Raw genomic sequence first — 14569 nt, 5'->3', positions numbered from 1 at the left:
GTCTCTCTGATCTCTCACCTCCGCCTCTTTGCTTTCTTTTGTTCATTCATTCATTCAGTCGATGTCAGGCAGCCAAAGAAATGAAAAGCCGCTCCGGAAGCCCTGTCATTTGCTTTGCGCAATTCCTCATCAGGCTTAAAAAACCTAATCCCTGTTATTAGTAGGAAGCGATCGTTACCTGGCCGGGTGTTTACCGTCACCTTACAAACACGGTACACGAGGGCTGAGCAGTTTGCACAGCGGTCATGGGTGACTTGCAGCTCCCCCATCCCGCAACTTTCCTTCCCCTTTGGCACCAACACGGCCTCCGATTTATGAAGGGAGGGGGTACTCATCTGCTGCGGCGCAATGGTTACCCCAGCGAACGTGTCTGGGGGACACCGTGCTGGGAGCCTTGAGGAAAAGCAAAAGTAGAGGCCAGGTTCGCAAATATAGCGTAGGAAATGGCAGGTTTCGCCTTCAGCCACTGCAACGGACGGAGATCTCGCGTAACGTTCGCAGCGCCTGGCCGAGGAAGGAATGGGAAAAAATCCTCCAGACGCCAGCTACAAAAAACAAATCGGGTAAATGTACGTTCGAAGCGGAGATGGGTGTTGGAGGAGTAAATCTGCCGTGCTTTCATTACAGCCCAGTGTAATCTAATTCAGAAAATGAAGCAGAAAAAATCCATTTGGGGCGTCTGGCAGAAGGAAGACGATGCTTTGTTTGCCAGTTCCGAATGCACGGAGACTTATTTATTAGAAACCTTTGTGGGTAATTGGTTTTGAAGCGAGGAAGTTATACATACAAAATAAATCTTGTCTGAATCATTTATTTACTTGTTCGTAGTCATAAAACCCGAGTATCCTGACCAAGCAGAGTTCAAACACCTGTAAGTGCCCGCCTATGTCAGCGATGCTCCGGATCCTGCCTTGCTCCCTGCCAAGGGATGCAAATAAAGAGCCGCTGCTTCCCGGGAAGGCAGCAATAGCTCTGCCACCCGCTTCCATAGGAGAAGATCTGTCTTGGTACGGCACGAACCAAGAGGGACATCAAAACCCGCCAGCTAGCCCTAGCCCTAACCCTCGTCATTAACCATCACGGCTGTAATTAATTCGCAGCAAGGGGAAGATTGGCCTGGAAGAGCTCACCCCAGGGAGTTTGCCGGGCTCGCTGTACTAATGAAGCGTTATTAAACGTACCTTGGCAGCCAAGCACTCTCTTCCCCAGCTCCGGAAAGCAATCTATAGCATGATATGGGCAAAGGGATTTGCTGGACTCCTACCAAAATTGGAGGATCACAGAAAAAGCGCTCCCTCCAGCGTGTAGCAACAGGCTGCAACAAACCCGGGCTGCAGCGGGAGCTCAGATACTCCCACCGAGGGATTTTTATTAGATTCCATTTGGGAAGTAGATTTTATTAGGCTTAGATTGGGGAACGCTCCCGTCTGCAAGGTTTCAGGAGCTCAACGTTAGCAGCTGAGCCACCACTTCGCCTGCAAGAGCATCCTTCTGCGCCTCCAGCCCCGGCGAGGGGTTTGGTGCTGCTGGGTTTGGCGCTCATCAGACCCGGGCTCATTTGCAGGGCAGCTCGTTTCAGTATTTTCCTCCAAGACAAGCAGATGATGGCCCAGCGTCTCTCTGCAATTTCAAAGGTGGCATCAGAGCAAAGACGAGCCCTTCTCTTTCTGAAAGAGCCAGGTGCACTCACATATCTGAGTCACGGGTATGTCATCCCGGACCAGCCCTTCTCCTAAGCACTATTTAGGCAAACGGAGACAATTACCATTCAATTTTGTTTAAGTGCTTGAGAAACACCACAGGCGAACGGACAGAGAAAGTCTTGAAGTGAACTTTAACATGGAATTCCTGTAAGATGAATTCCCAGCACCGTATAAAAGCCTGAGCTCGTTAGGGTATCCTGTCCGGGTCTAATTGCTCACCGGTATCGCTTCCTGGCAGGGGAAACGGGAGCGGCACACATCCAAAGGTGGGATGGCTCTGCCACCGTGCCGGCATGCCTGGCTCTTTCCCGGCTCTCTGCGGTCGCAGTGGGAGTGGAGGGGACGCGGCAGGGGAAGGCAGCTGCAGGCAGGAGAGGGGTAGGAGCAGGGCAGGGAGGCAGGAGCCCGGGGGCAGCCCGCACCGGCGCCTACTGGAACGACGCTGGGCAAGCATCTTCTTCCGTACCCACAGATTTTGGTCCCTGCCACGTACAGCACCCACCCCACGACCAAACACCCCACGGCCCCTTATTGCTCTGAGCTGCTTCTGGGCGTTGCAAAACACTTGTTGCAAAACAGAGAGGGGGATGAGATGTGGGATGGGATGCTCATCCCTCCACCCCAGGTACGGCCGGACCTTCCCCACTGGCAAGGTGCCTAACGTGCATCCTCAGCACACGGAAAGCAGCTCCCAGCTCCCAGGACGGGCAGCGGTCGTCGCGCATGAATTGCTGATTTTCAATTAAGCCGCTGGTTTGGAGTTCAAGTTCAGTTTTACCGCCTGGAGACGTGGGTTTACCACAGAGGGATCACGAGGCTGGCTGAGCTGAAACTCTAGATGCACGTACGCCTCCTCCAGCCCAGCAGCCAGCTCATCGGAAAAGACATTTTTGTCCCCAAAGCCACTCAAGGCCGTCAGCCTGGGACGATCCAGAGATCTCCACCGTCACTTCTCAGGGCTTCAGCTACTTAGGGAATGATTAAAATGAGCAGGAATCAACTGGGGTTTGGGAGGCAGAGAAAAAAAGGCGATTCAAACTTTGTCGGGGATGGGAGGGGAGGGTGTGATTTACCCCCGACACGGACTAATTCATTTAAGGGCGAAGCAGGACAATAAATTTTGTGAAACATCAGCTGGTTGGCATCGGAAGCTGTTTCGATAGTGAGATTTGATACTTTAGTATTTCGAATATAAAAACATTTAATGAGACAAGTCATTTTGGACTTTACAGCATCAGAAAGATACGAAATCAGACTAAGGATGTAAGAGAGAAATAAATCAGCAGCTCAAATAATGCTGTTCATGAGAGTTTTGCACAACACGCGCAGAAGCAGAGGGACAGGCTCGGTGCCAAGGTGCAGACGGGAGCAGCACCCCGGTACCCGCACGGCACCTGCCGCCAGCGCGGGAGCAGCACCCAGCCCGGCTGCACCCCGGTGTTGCCGGCAGCCCGGCGTTCGCGGGTGCCATCTGAACCGTTTCCACCAGCAAAGTGAGACGAAAATGCCCCGTTGCAATTAGAGAACCGGGCTATCCGGCTGCGGGGAGCTTTCCTTTGATAAACCCCAAACCTCCCAAAACAATGCAACAGAAACGAGCTCCCAAGGGTGCTTTGAAGTGGTTATACGGCTCGTTTCGTTTGCCTTCGCTAAATGAAGCCGGTGAAAGGGCTGGATGAGACCGGGGAGCCCCCACTGACACCCGGGACGGGGTTTGGCCACGCAGGGACTCGCAGCCGCCCCAGCTGCCTGCCCCGCTTTCACCTCGCCCCAGCGATAAACCCATCTCCTTCTGCGGCGCTGGAAGTTCGGGAGCAGGAGGAGCCAACACCAGGAAGAGGAAATTTAATCATCGGATCCCAATTAAACCCAGGAAAAAAACAAGGAGGGGGTAAGAAGAGCGGCGGCTCGCACAGCCCGGGCCCTTCTGCGCACAGGACCCGCTTGCCCCAATATTTCTTGCTCAGCTGCTTTTCCCAGGGGTTGTTCCAACACGAGATGGCCACTGTGACGGTATCTGTGGCCACCGTCCCTGGCTGCACGTTGCATCCATCCCCGACCTGTTGCGTTTCTTGCTCCTGGTACCCCATTTCCTAACCCAGCGTCCCTGCCGGGCAGCGCAAACCCCAGCCAGCGCTGGGGTGGGATGCTCAATTAGTCCGTGGGATTTTAAGGAGGACCAAGCCTTTTTTTGGCCTTGGCTGCCTCAGGGTCGGAGCCGTTGCAACCTTTGAAGCCGCCTTCTCCAACCATGGTTGACTCAAAGAAACTGGGTTGCGCAACTTGTTGCTTTATTGAGGATAAAGATTTTGGTTTAGCGTTTTTCCTCCATGTTTCTTCCTTCTCCCATCCTTCCCATCCTGGGAGAGGAGCATGGGGGGGGGGGGATTTTTGCACCGGTCCCAGACAGCACGGGGGACGCAGCACGGCACAGCGAGCTTCACAGCAAACGCTTGACCCCAGGCTGCACCGCGCAGCTTCGCTTCCTTTACAAAAATGCACGAAAACGCAAAAAAAAACCAAAACCCCCAACACCACCCCCCCCCCCCGAGACCCTAAATCACCCCGTCTACACGGAAAAGAGCTTCAGCGTCACCCCCCCCCCCCCGCGTTGTGATTCGTATCGCGGCACGCCCTCGCACGACCCTTGGCCCCCCCCCCCCCCCCGCCCCGTCCCGCGTGGAGGGGCTCCGCCGTGCAAGGGGTGTGGGGTGTCTGTCACCCCCAAAGCCCCTGCGCACCCCTGTTTTACACGAGGACCGCCCCTTGCACAAGGACAGCCCCCCCCCCGCCTTCCCTTCCCCCTCCCCGCGGACGGTCTGAGCCCCCGCCCCCCCCCTGACGTCAGCGCTTGAGCGTGGGGCGGGCGGCGCGCGCGGCGGCCCGTGCCCGGCGGGGAGGCGGGAGCCGGGAGCGGAGCGGGGTCGGGTCCCGGTCCCGGTTGCAGGTAAGAGCCGCGCATGGCGGAGGGCGGAGGGCGGCGGGGGGGCTCGGAGAGAGGGGTGGGCAACGCCGGCGGGAGCGGCTCCGCCGGGGGCTCCCGGTGCCGCCTGGCCGGCAGGGAAAAGTTTGTGGTGGTGGTGGCGGCGGCGGCGGCGGCGGCGGGCGGGTGAGCAGCGGGAGTTGTGTCCGGTCCCGTTCCCCCCCCCCGCCTCGGTTGGGAGCGCTGGTGAGGCGGCGTCCGAGGTCGGCCGGTATGGGCAGCCGGGCTCTGGGGCGGTGTTAGGGTGTGGGGTGCTCCGGGACCGGTTGCGCCGTGCGGGTGTGCAACGCCGTGTGTGTGTGTGTGTGGTGTGCCGTGCAAGTGCGTGTGCGGTGTTGTGCGAGTGGGTGGGGGTGTGGGGGTGCGCGCGCGCGCCGCGTGCGGTGCCGTGCAAGCGAGGGTGCAGGCTGTACTAAGCGTGCAACGCTGTGCAAGCGCGGGCTGCGCGCGTGCAGCGCTGTGCAAGCGTGGGTGCGGTTTGCGTGCGCGCACTGTGCGTGCATCGCCCTGCAAGCCTGCGTTGCTGGCTGCGTGTGTGTGTGTGTGCGCTGTGGAAGTGTGCGCGCCCCTACGCAAACACGATGTGCCAGCCCCGTGCAAGTGGGAGCTGGGGGGAGCCTGGCTCGCACAAGGTGGGAGCCACCCCAGCAGCTTGCGCTCCGGGCCGTCCGCCCCGCTCCCACTCCTGCTGCCCCATGGACGTGTCCGCTGCGAGAAACTTTTGCTCACGCCTCGAGCGTCGCGTGCTTGAGGGGGGCTTGCTCGCCTGCCTGTGCGTTAGCCACCGGGCAAGCGCTTCGCGTTCGCAGCCTGCCTCTTGTCCCCCAGGGTCCCGCTGGCACTGCCGGGAGGGGACGGGGGGCAATGGGGGCCAGGTCCCAGGGTTGGCATCCCTGCACCCAGTGGGGAACCCTGGAGAGCCAGGCGGACGCCGGGGGCTTTGTGCATGGCGATGCGAGCGGGTGTCCTCTGGGGACAAGGCGCAAGCGTTTCCTGATGTGTCTGGCCCGTAAACTTGCGGTGATGTCTTCCAGCTGAGGCTGGAGGAGGCCGGGCTGGCTTTGCTTTTCTTTTCTTTCTTATCTCATCGGCCACGGGTGGGCCGTTCCTTGGGAGTTTGGGGCTTTTTTTTAACAGCGTTGCACTGGCTGCGCCTGGCATTTCTTTTCCAGGAGGGTTTGCCCAGTCGGGGCTCGCCGATGTCCTGGGGTCGCTGACCTTTTTGCTCCTTGCTGGCTGCCTGAGGGGGGGTTTAGTGAGGGGGGGTTTAGTTTTGCAAGCAGGGGATGCTATTCAAGGCTCGGTTTACAGCCGTTGCTGCAGCAGGGTTGTTAGCAGGACAGCGTTTGGCAGGAGAGGTGGACTCGTGCAGAAGGTGTGTTATGGGGAGGTGTGAATCAGTGGTGATGTGTTGCAGCCTTGGGCTCAGGTACTGGGGTTACCGTTTGGGTTTTTTGGGGACCCCTGGCTGTAAAGCTGTTCGGGAGGCAACACCTCAGCCCCGAGGGCAGCTCAGCGGCACTTGCACTCGGAGGAACTGCGGTACAAAGGGGGACGGTGGCGACCGTGATGCGGTTTTGTGCCTCTGCCCTAGGTAAGCCGCGTCGCGTCGAAGCCTGTTAGGGACCCAGAGGTGTAAAAGGGTGTGGGGTGCAAGAGCGTGCAAATGCTTGGTGCAGCATCTGTGCTCTGGCAGGGGGGGATGCTGAGGAAGCCCATCGTCTCCCCAGCCTGCCCTTCCTGGCTAATGCTACCTGAGATTTGCAATAATTAAGTTGTGGCTGTTAATGAGCAGAGCAGCAGCTTGGGTAGAAGTTGGAGGGGGATGCGCGTTGTGTTGACGTCTGTGTCTAGATAGCAAAACGTCCCCCTCCACTCTGGAAGAAGGACTCAGCCTTTATTTCCTAGTGCCTAACTGCAGCAACAGGATGCTTAGATTTGCTTAAAAACAAAAAAAAAAACCCTGATACTGAGAACAATGTCCTCCTGGGATGTCTTGTAGCTCTGAATATTTGCGTCTCGTCCTGGCTCTTGCTCCCATGCGGCAGCGTCGGTACCAGACCCTGCGCAGGTGCCCTTGTGCAACATCTCCGGTAGCACCTTTTCTCTCTTTTTCTCCTTTTTCTCTTTTTTCTCCTTTTCTCTCACCCTTTCCGGCGGTTAGACGCTCGCCCAGGGTCGCCGTGCTCTTCCTACGGCGAGCTTTAGCCCCCTGGCCGCGAGCAGCAAGAGGATGCGGTTGCCTGCGATGCTCGCTGGTGCCCCGTGCCGTGGCCCTGCAGCCTCCGCTGAGCGCGTGTCCTCCCGGGTGGGGATTTTTTGCTGGCAAAGATGCCAGCTTTCCATATATATATATATTTCCAAAATAACTCCGGTCGGGCCGTGGAAGAGAGTGTGCTTTTCAAAAATAGCAGCGTCGTTACTTTTAATCAAATAAAGCCTGAGCGGCGCGGTGCTGCGTGGAGTGATTGCAGCCGTTGCTTGCCTCTGTGCTTGACATCCTAATTATGTTTTCATTTTAATGAGAGGAAAACTATTTGCGAAGCAAAATATTTATTTTAGCCTGGTGAGGTTGTTCAGAAGAGCTTGTATCTATGTTAAGGAGGTGGTTTAGACACTGCATTTTTTTAAATGAGAAAAACATTTAAATACGGCAAGAAGCTTTTCATCACAGAAGCCTGTCTGCGCAAAGCGAGCGAGCAGCTGTAGAGGTCAGGACGTGAAGGGGAATTTGCATCCTCCTTATTCTTCTTATTTTCGAGAGGTCGGAAAGTTGCATCGCCTCCTGGTTTGGTGGGTGGATTTCTGACGGCAGCTGAAACAGAAACGAATGCAAATAACCTCGCCTCGGAGTCTCTCAACCTTAGGTTTGGCACCTGCCTTTTCTCTCCTTTCCCAAATTCATTCTGACAACACCTGAGCTTTGCAGACTGCCCCGGAGGCTCCCCGGGAGATGCTAAGGAGGTGGGATGGGTTTCCAGCAGGTCGGAGGTTTGCTGTCCCTGCAAAGGGTGTGCTTTGGGTTGGCAGGGCTGGCTGTGACGCTGCTCGGCCAAGGGTGGTCCTCGCTGAGTGTTTGGGCACCCAGCAGCATTGCGGAGGGGTGTCCACGGCAGTGGAGGGGTTCCCCAAGCGGAGGGCTGGACATCTCTTGCACGTTTGGCTATGGACGGCAACTCTCGGAGGAGTTTTGTAGCCAAACGTTGGCTTCCCTAGTGACCAGCGACGAGCCAGGTTTGAAAGAGGGGGATCAGCCTGCTGCAAAATGTATTTATGCTTATTAACTGGGATATATAGGTGGCAATATATGCAGCGAAATGTTCTTCAGCACTTCACCCTTGCAGGGCTTTTGGTCTGGTTTGTTCTTAAAAGTTGCTCGGATGGAAACTCCTGGAGGTGATGATGTCAGGTTTCATAGGTGGCTTCGGTAACGTCATGCATGTGTCGCTGTGGGTGCCAAACGGATAGCTTGCTCCTTGTGTTGCGGTAATACCCCAGGCCCGGTGCCAGGCTGGCGGGTTTGTCGCAGGGGATTTTATGTGGGCTCGCAAGGGACAGCCTGGGGTGGGAGATGATGGCTTCAGCAAGGTTATTTATTGAGAGCAACGTGCGGCCGCAAAGCTGGGTGCTGCCTGGGGTGCCTTGCCTGCTGGACAATGCCCAGCTGAGGTACAGGAGGCATCTCCGCTGTCAGCGCCAGCTGATGGACCCATCCAGGCTGCTCCCTAAAATTTGCAAGAATGAGGTTTTAGCTTAAAAAGCACAAAACGAGTCCCCCCCCCCATCGTTTTGCTCGGGACCTGAGCTCCGGCATCAGAGCGCGCTCCTGGTCCCCGTGCGAGCGGAGGATGCTTCGCTGTTGCTGCCGGAGCTGCGTCCGCTCGCTTCTCGCGAGCACGGGGCGAACAATCCCGGCATTAACCCTGCCGAGGGGCCAGCGTTCGGGCACAGGGCTGTCATTGTTAGAGGATGTCGAAAGCACCGTGCCAGCCTTGGCTGGGGCAGGGAGCACGCGGACCTCTCGGCGCTGGCACAGGGAAAAACGTGCCACCCGCCGTGGACGTGACTTGGAAGCAAACCCCGGAGGGGCAGTGAAACCCTGGGGCGTGCTGGGGAGCAGCGGGAGGGTTGCTCCTCGTGGAGATGATGGGTCCCATTTCTCTCCCTAAAGGACCTGAAGGGTTGGTACGGGGTTGCAAAGGCAGCCTTGCTTCTTAATTATGAAGCTGCAGGGTTTATTAAATTCGAAAGTGCCAATTGCAGCCTGAGATCACTTTGTGGCCATAAATAATGTTTGTTTTTTAAAAATAAAAAAGGAGAAGGCACTTGCAGGACCTGTAACTTTGGCCGATGGGAGCAGGTCCTCCAGCGGGCACATGCATGTCCTGACAAGCCCCTTTCCTTCCAGCACAGAGCCTTGGCTTTCTAAACGAGGCGGAGAGACTTGCTCCCAGCAGGTCAGATGGTCGCATCTGGTTTTCGTTTAATGCTCAAGTGATGTCCCAGGTCCAGGAACACCGCAACCATCCGCAGAGCCACGCTGAGGGATAATTTCTGAGGATACCTGTGGCATCTATCCCCTCCCATGGTCCTCGTTGCAGCCTGAGGTCCTTAATTTCTCCCGGTGGTCCTTGGAGTCAAACGATTTCAGTGTATTTCTGCTCCCTTGGGCTCGTAAAGAAAAGCGTGGGAGTATGGCGAGGGGTGTGTACTGATGGCTCCCGGCAACAGGAAAATGAAGGAGCACGTGAAACCCCTTTGCTGCCCTGGGTGGTTTGCAGGTCCGGCAGGCAGCCGTGCTCCCCTCTGCTTCTGGGTGGTGTTTCCAGGGTAAAGTCGGGTTTTGATGGGTCAAAGAGCTGACCATAAAGCTTCCAACTCTCTCTCATCCTGTCCTTGGATTCACTTCCCCCCCCCCCCCCCCCTCTGCTAGGAACATTGACATTTTGGGTGGGTTGCATGTTTTTTGAAGAAATCGCTGGTGTCCCACAAGCAGCATCTACTGTCTTTAATCCCATTTTTTGATGGAAACCTCGCACTGTCTATGGCCTGGCCAGTCTGCCGCTCCTCCGTTACGAACCCCTTGGCCGGTGCCCTCCCTCCCACCCACCCCCCCGAGATATTTCTATTTTTAACCTGCTGATTTCACTTGGATTTGTGCGAGGGTTTATTTTCGGCGCCGAGAGGTAGTCATTCCCAGCTGGCGTATCAACGGGCTGCTGGGGAGCGTAACGCTCTCATTACCGATAGAAGAAAATGAATTGCAGGTCCTAGGGCTATATGTTCCTGCGTGCTCCTACGTGAGTAGGTGCTCTTGCTCTGCCTGGGCGAGATGTTGCTTCAGACCCATCGGCAGGAAGGCGGTGCACGTTGCCTCCCATCACCTCTTCGCCGGCGACGGCTCGGCTGACGCACGCCGTCTGCATGTGCGGATGATGGATGTGAGAGCGACTTTGTCGCCTGAAACCTGTACGTATTAAAATACAAAGGCGGAAGGTGGCTGAGTCACTTATTTTTTACGTTTTCGTTTTTTAATCTCTCCTGTGTTTCTTCATCATCTGGGTGCCTTTGCGCAAATTGGAGGGACGGTAATGCATGTCTGGTTTGCAGTCCTGTTAAGTGGCAGGGGGAAAGCTGTAATAATAATGATGATGATGATGATGTGAAAGCCTTTCCTTTTCACAGTTCTCTGCAGGCTCTGAAGTTGCTTCCTCTGCCCCCTCCTCCTGCCCCACAGGAGGGTTGCCCTGGGGAGCATCCCCATCGTTTTCAAGAGGGGAGATCGCTGCCACGAAGCCAAAGCAGATGTTTTCTAGCTGACTCCAGGAAACACCCTTTCGACACAGCAAAGAAACGTGGCTTCGGTATGTGGTCGTTAGGCTGGGTTACTCATCCCGTCCTGCAAATGAGCCCCGTGCAAAGCTATTGCTTCCCTCTCCCCGGCAGGGGTAAATCCAGCAGCCGCCCTTCTCCCTTCGTGCCTGGCCAGCCTGACCGTGCCGCCCGTATAAAGTGCTTTAGGTCGTCTTTTAGGGGGAAGACGTTTGCATGGTGTGTGGCCTTGTTTGAACGACGTCGGCTGTTTCCTTAGGAACAGAAAAGGCTTTTTTGGAGTTGAACAATGGTGCGTGCCCAGCTCGGTCAGTGGAAGAGCAAGGCAGGGATGTTTTACGGTCTCTGCTGCCCTTAGAGCTTGCCAGCGAGCTCGGCGAGGGCTTTGCAGGGTTCGTTGCCAGTTGTGATGGTCCTTCGTGACGGTGGCCCGCAGCACGTTCTGCTTGGGGCTGCCAGCCTGATGGCGTCGCACCAGCGAAGCGTTGCGGGGAGCACGAGCCGTGTTACGTTGAGTTTGGGGGGGGGGTTGAATTTGGAATAAGTCCCTGGATGGGTTCACTTGGACCTCTTGGCTGCAGGTTGGCGTCGGTGCAGACGTGGCTTCGGCAAGCGCCAGGGCTGGCTGTGGAGCGTCTGTCGGTTTGCTCGGCGCGGTCGGAGAAGATGCTTGAGTTGTCCGTCTAGAAGACACCTACACCCGGTAAAGCGTGGAGGAAGGGAGCTAAAAGAGCAGGAATTTGAATAACCGACGCGGTGGTCGCGCAGGGAATTGAGACCAAAGTCTCCCAGGTCTCGCGTGCCTCCGGGAGTAAAAATAATCTGTTTGAGCTCGGGTCGCGTCTTTGTGGGAGACGTTAAAGCTTTAATTCCCGCATTATTCCCCGCTGCCATGCCGTAGTCTTCGTTCGCATCCGTTCCCAGAGCAGCCGGGAGGGACGCTGGGTCCCTCGGCGCAAGGGCTACTGCAGCTATAATTAAACAAAGAGAAACTTTTTTATTTTTTTTTGTGTAACTGATCCAGCTTCCGGAAAATGGCAGCTAGCTGAAGGGAGGGAAACAAAACAAGCCTTCGCCCGGCCAGAAAAAGCGTCCTCACCTCTGTGGCATTTCCTTGCTTTCTTTCCCCCCCCCTCGCCAGCCTCCCTCCCCAGCCCCTCGCATCCTGGCTGCCGCATTGAAAACCTGCCATCAGATTAGCTGTCCCGGGGTGGGGTTGCTCTCCGCCGGCATGAGAAGCGTTTCCCAGCCGGCAGCGTGCATGCAAACCGAGCCTTGGCAATTGCTCTTCTCTCTCCCCCAAGCACCTCCCGCCCCAAACCCCTCCACGCTATTTTTTTTTTTTACCCCCTTGCTCGCAAAACCCATCGTTAGCATTTTTTTCGGTGCGTGTGGCTGCACCTTTGGTGCAGATTGAGCTATTAACATCCATAAGAAAGCGCAGGGAATATTTCCTAATGCACGGGGCCTGGGAGCGACCAGTGTTTTTGCAATTCATCGGGTTTGGAGTTAGGAAAAAAGGAGATGGGGGGTTGCGTCCCGCAAGAAGAGGAGGAGGTGTGGGGTGGGTGCATCCCGCAGCTTGTCTTCCTGAGTGCTGGCTCCTCCTTACCTATGGATGCTGTTGGCTGCAGATTTATTGGAGCAGCCTCCGTACGAGTGGTACCTCTGTAGGCATTCATCCCACGTTTGCTCGGACGGAGGAGGACAAGTAGGTTTTTTGGGGAAAGGGGACAAAAGCACGGGGTCCCCAGCAACAGGGTGGGTTGTTTTTTGGGTGGGTTTTTTTTTGTTTGTTTTGTTTTGTTTTTTTAATACCAGCTTCCCAGGACGCGGCTCCTTTCCAGCACTTTGTGGCAGCCGTCCTTGTCAGGGAGCAAAACAGCAGCAGCCACAAAGCAAGCCTTTCTTTTGGCCTTCGCAAGCGTTTTGCTTGGTTATCTCCGGGCAAGGGCTGCGGACAGACAAAGTATTTACTGTCCCCGGGAGATGGCGATTACCTCGTCAGCAAAACAGATAGCCCGTGCTGCCGGCTCTGGCCTTGACCAGCTTATCGTCCTAGGAGTTACGGGCAGCGTTGCTCGCTTCCCGGAGCTTATCACGTCTGCTTTGCGCCGGACCGAGGGAAAGATGCTCTGGGTATGGGACATCAGGGTGGTGGGTCTCCTCCCATGCATCCATCCGCTACAGCCTTGCCTGGGTCTTCTCCAGCTCCGCTGGGCATGCGGAGTCTGTCCTGCTCAGCGTGGAGGTGAAAAATAAATGAAGGTTTGGGAGCTTTCTGGGTTTTGGGGGGTTTTTTTCAGTCTTTTTTTTTAAATAAGCTGCTTGGAATCAGCAAACACTGCTGAGAAACAGCTCGGTGCCATCAGTAAGTGCTTCCAAGTAAATTTTCCCGTCTCTCCTGCTGCTCCCGAGGTGTGGCCCGTGCTCCCTAGAGAGAGCTGGAGCTGCTCTGGAGCGGCGCGCCTGAAAGTTAATCGCTGCCGAAAAACGCTTTAATTAACTCAATTAGCCAGACGGTCCATCTGGACTCTTGCAGCGCCTGGTGAGATCCTGTGAAACAAGGTCGCAGCTCCACCCCGGCAACGGGGGGGGGGGACACACACGCAACACGACGACTCATGCAAGTTCCCGCTCTTGGACCTGCAGGGAATGGGAGATGTTTTTCCAGGAGGTGCGTAAAAATTCCGTGTTGACGTTGAGTACAGATCCGAAATGCTTTTGGGTGAGCAGGGATATTTTTTTTTAATTTTTTTTTTTTTTTTTGGTCCTCTGCCTGATTTTTAGCACCTTGCCCTGCAACGGGACAGCCCTGCGGCTCCTCGGAGGTGCGACTGGCCAGAGCAGCTGGTGCCTCTCCAGCTCCTGCTCTGCCTATTAATAGGAGCTATTAAAAAATGTTCACCAAATCCAGGATGCAGGACATGACCGGGCATGGAAACAGTGAGCAAAAAAAAGCTTTAGCCCTGCACGCTGTTTGAGCAGAGGAATGCAGGGCCCTGCAGCGGGGATTTGGGGAGGGCGAGAGTTTAACCCCCTCTCTGCAATTGCCCTGTGGCGGGGGTGACCTTTCCATCCCGGCTTTACCTCCGTGCGTTGACCTCTGTTTTAAACCCTCGCCTTACGGGTGTCCCAGGGGAAAGCTGCTTGCCATCCTGCTGCTGGTTTTCCTGCTACCTGGCCATGATGGAAAACCCCAGCGCAGGCAGGCGGAGATGCATCCTTTAGGTAAGGGGGAGGGATGCGTGTCCTGAAGGGTTTGGGTACCAGCGGATAACTCTGGGGGGGGGGGAAACTGAGGCACGGAGCATCAGCGTTGCCTGGGTTCCTGCAGCAGTACAATCTGAGGGTTGAAGCATGGTCTCTGCAGTCGTGGTGCACGTGCCTCCAAAAACGGGCTCTAAAAACACTTCAAAAGTGCATTTGGGGGAGTGGGGAGAAAAAAAAAAAATCACTGTGTCCAGATTGCTCTGCAGTCAGGCAGGATAAAAGGAATAAAAACATTTGCAGTTTGGCCTAATTTTTACGGGATTGTGACGGGGAAAGTGGTGATGCCGGCGCTGCGTCAGATGGTCCCCTCGCTTGGAGGGGGAAGGGGAGGCGTTTTGCTTTGGGAAAGGGCAGGTGGTTCCTGGCTTTAGGCTGCTTTAAGGCAATGCGGCTTGCGAAAGCAGGGCAGAGGGTAATTCCCTGCGGGGAGGCTGGCGGGCGGAGGTGATGCTGCTGGTCGCTGCCAGGATGTTTGTATGCAGAGCATCTTTTTTTTTTTTGGGCTGAGCATCCATCGCCTGGCGCTGGGGGGGTCCCACCTGGATGGCCTGGGGAGGTCCCAGCTCATCCCCGCGTCCCAAGCAGTGCAAAGGCAGAGGAGTCCAGGCATCAGCCTTCTTTCTCTCCCCTTCTGTGGATGGGATATGTGGGAATCATTTGGACCCAGAGTTCTGAGGCTAACCATTATAATTCCTGCATAGTGCTGCAAACGCTTCTTCCTCCCTTTTGCCTTTAAGTATAAAATCGTCATCCCTCTTCCTGCGCAAAAAAAAAATGT

The 14569-nt window shown here is 55.8% G+C and overlaps 1 protein-coding gene across 1 annotated transcript in view; it reads left to right on the top strand.

Annotated features, from left to right (window-relative positions):
- Positions 1 to 4597: 4597 nt before the first annotated feature.
- The window catches only part of SH3BP4 (SH3 domain binding protein 4), a 36406-nt gene continuing 26434 nt past the window's right edge, over positions 4598 to 14569 (top strand). Inside the window, exon 1 of the mRNA XM_050900308.1 lies at positions 4598 to 4650. The gene's annotated coding sequence lies outside the window, so the exon portion shown is untranslated. The remainder of the gene's footprint in view (positions 4651 to 14569) is intronic.

Source organism: Gymnogyps californianus, chromosome 7 (genome assembly GCF_018139145.2).
Source record: "Gymnogyps californianus isolate 813 chromosome 7, ASM1813914v2, whole genome shotgun sequence".
NCBI classification, from domain to species: Eukaryota; Metazoa; Chordata; class Aves; order Accipitriformes; family Cathartidae; genus Gymnogyps; species Gymnogyps californianus.
This window is presented reverse-complemented; position numbering and strand designations above follow the sequence as displayed.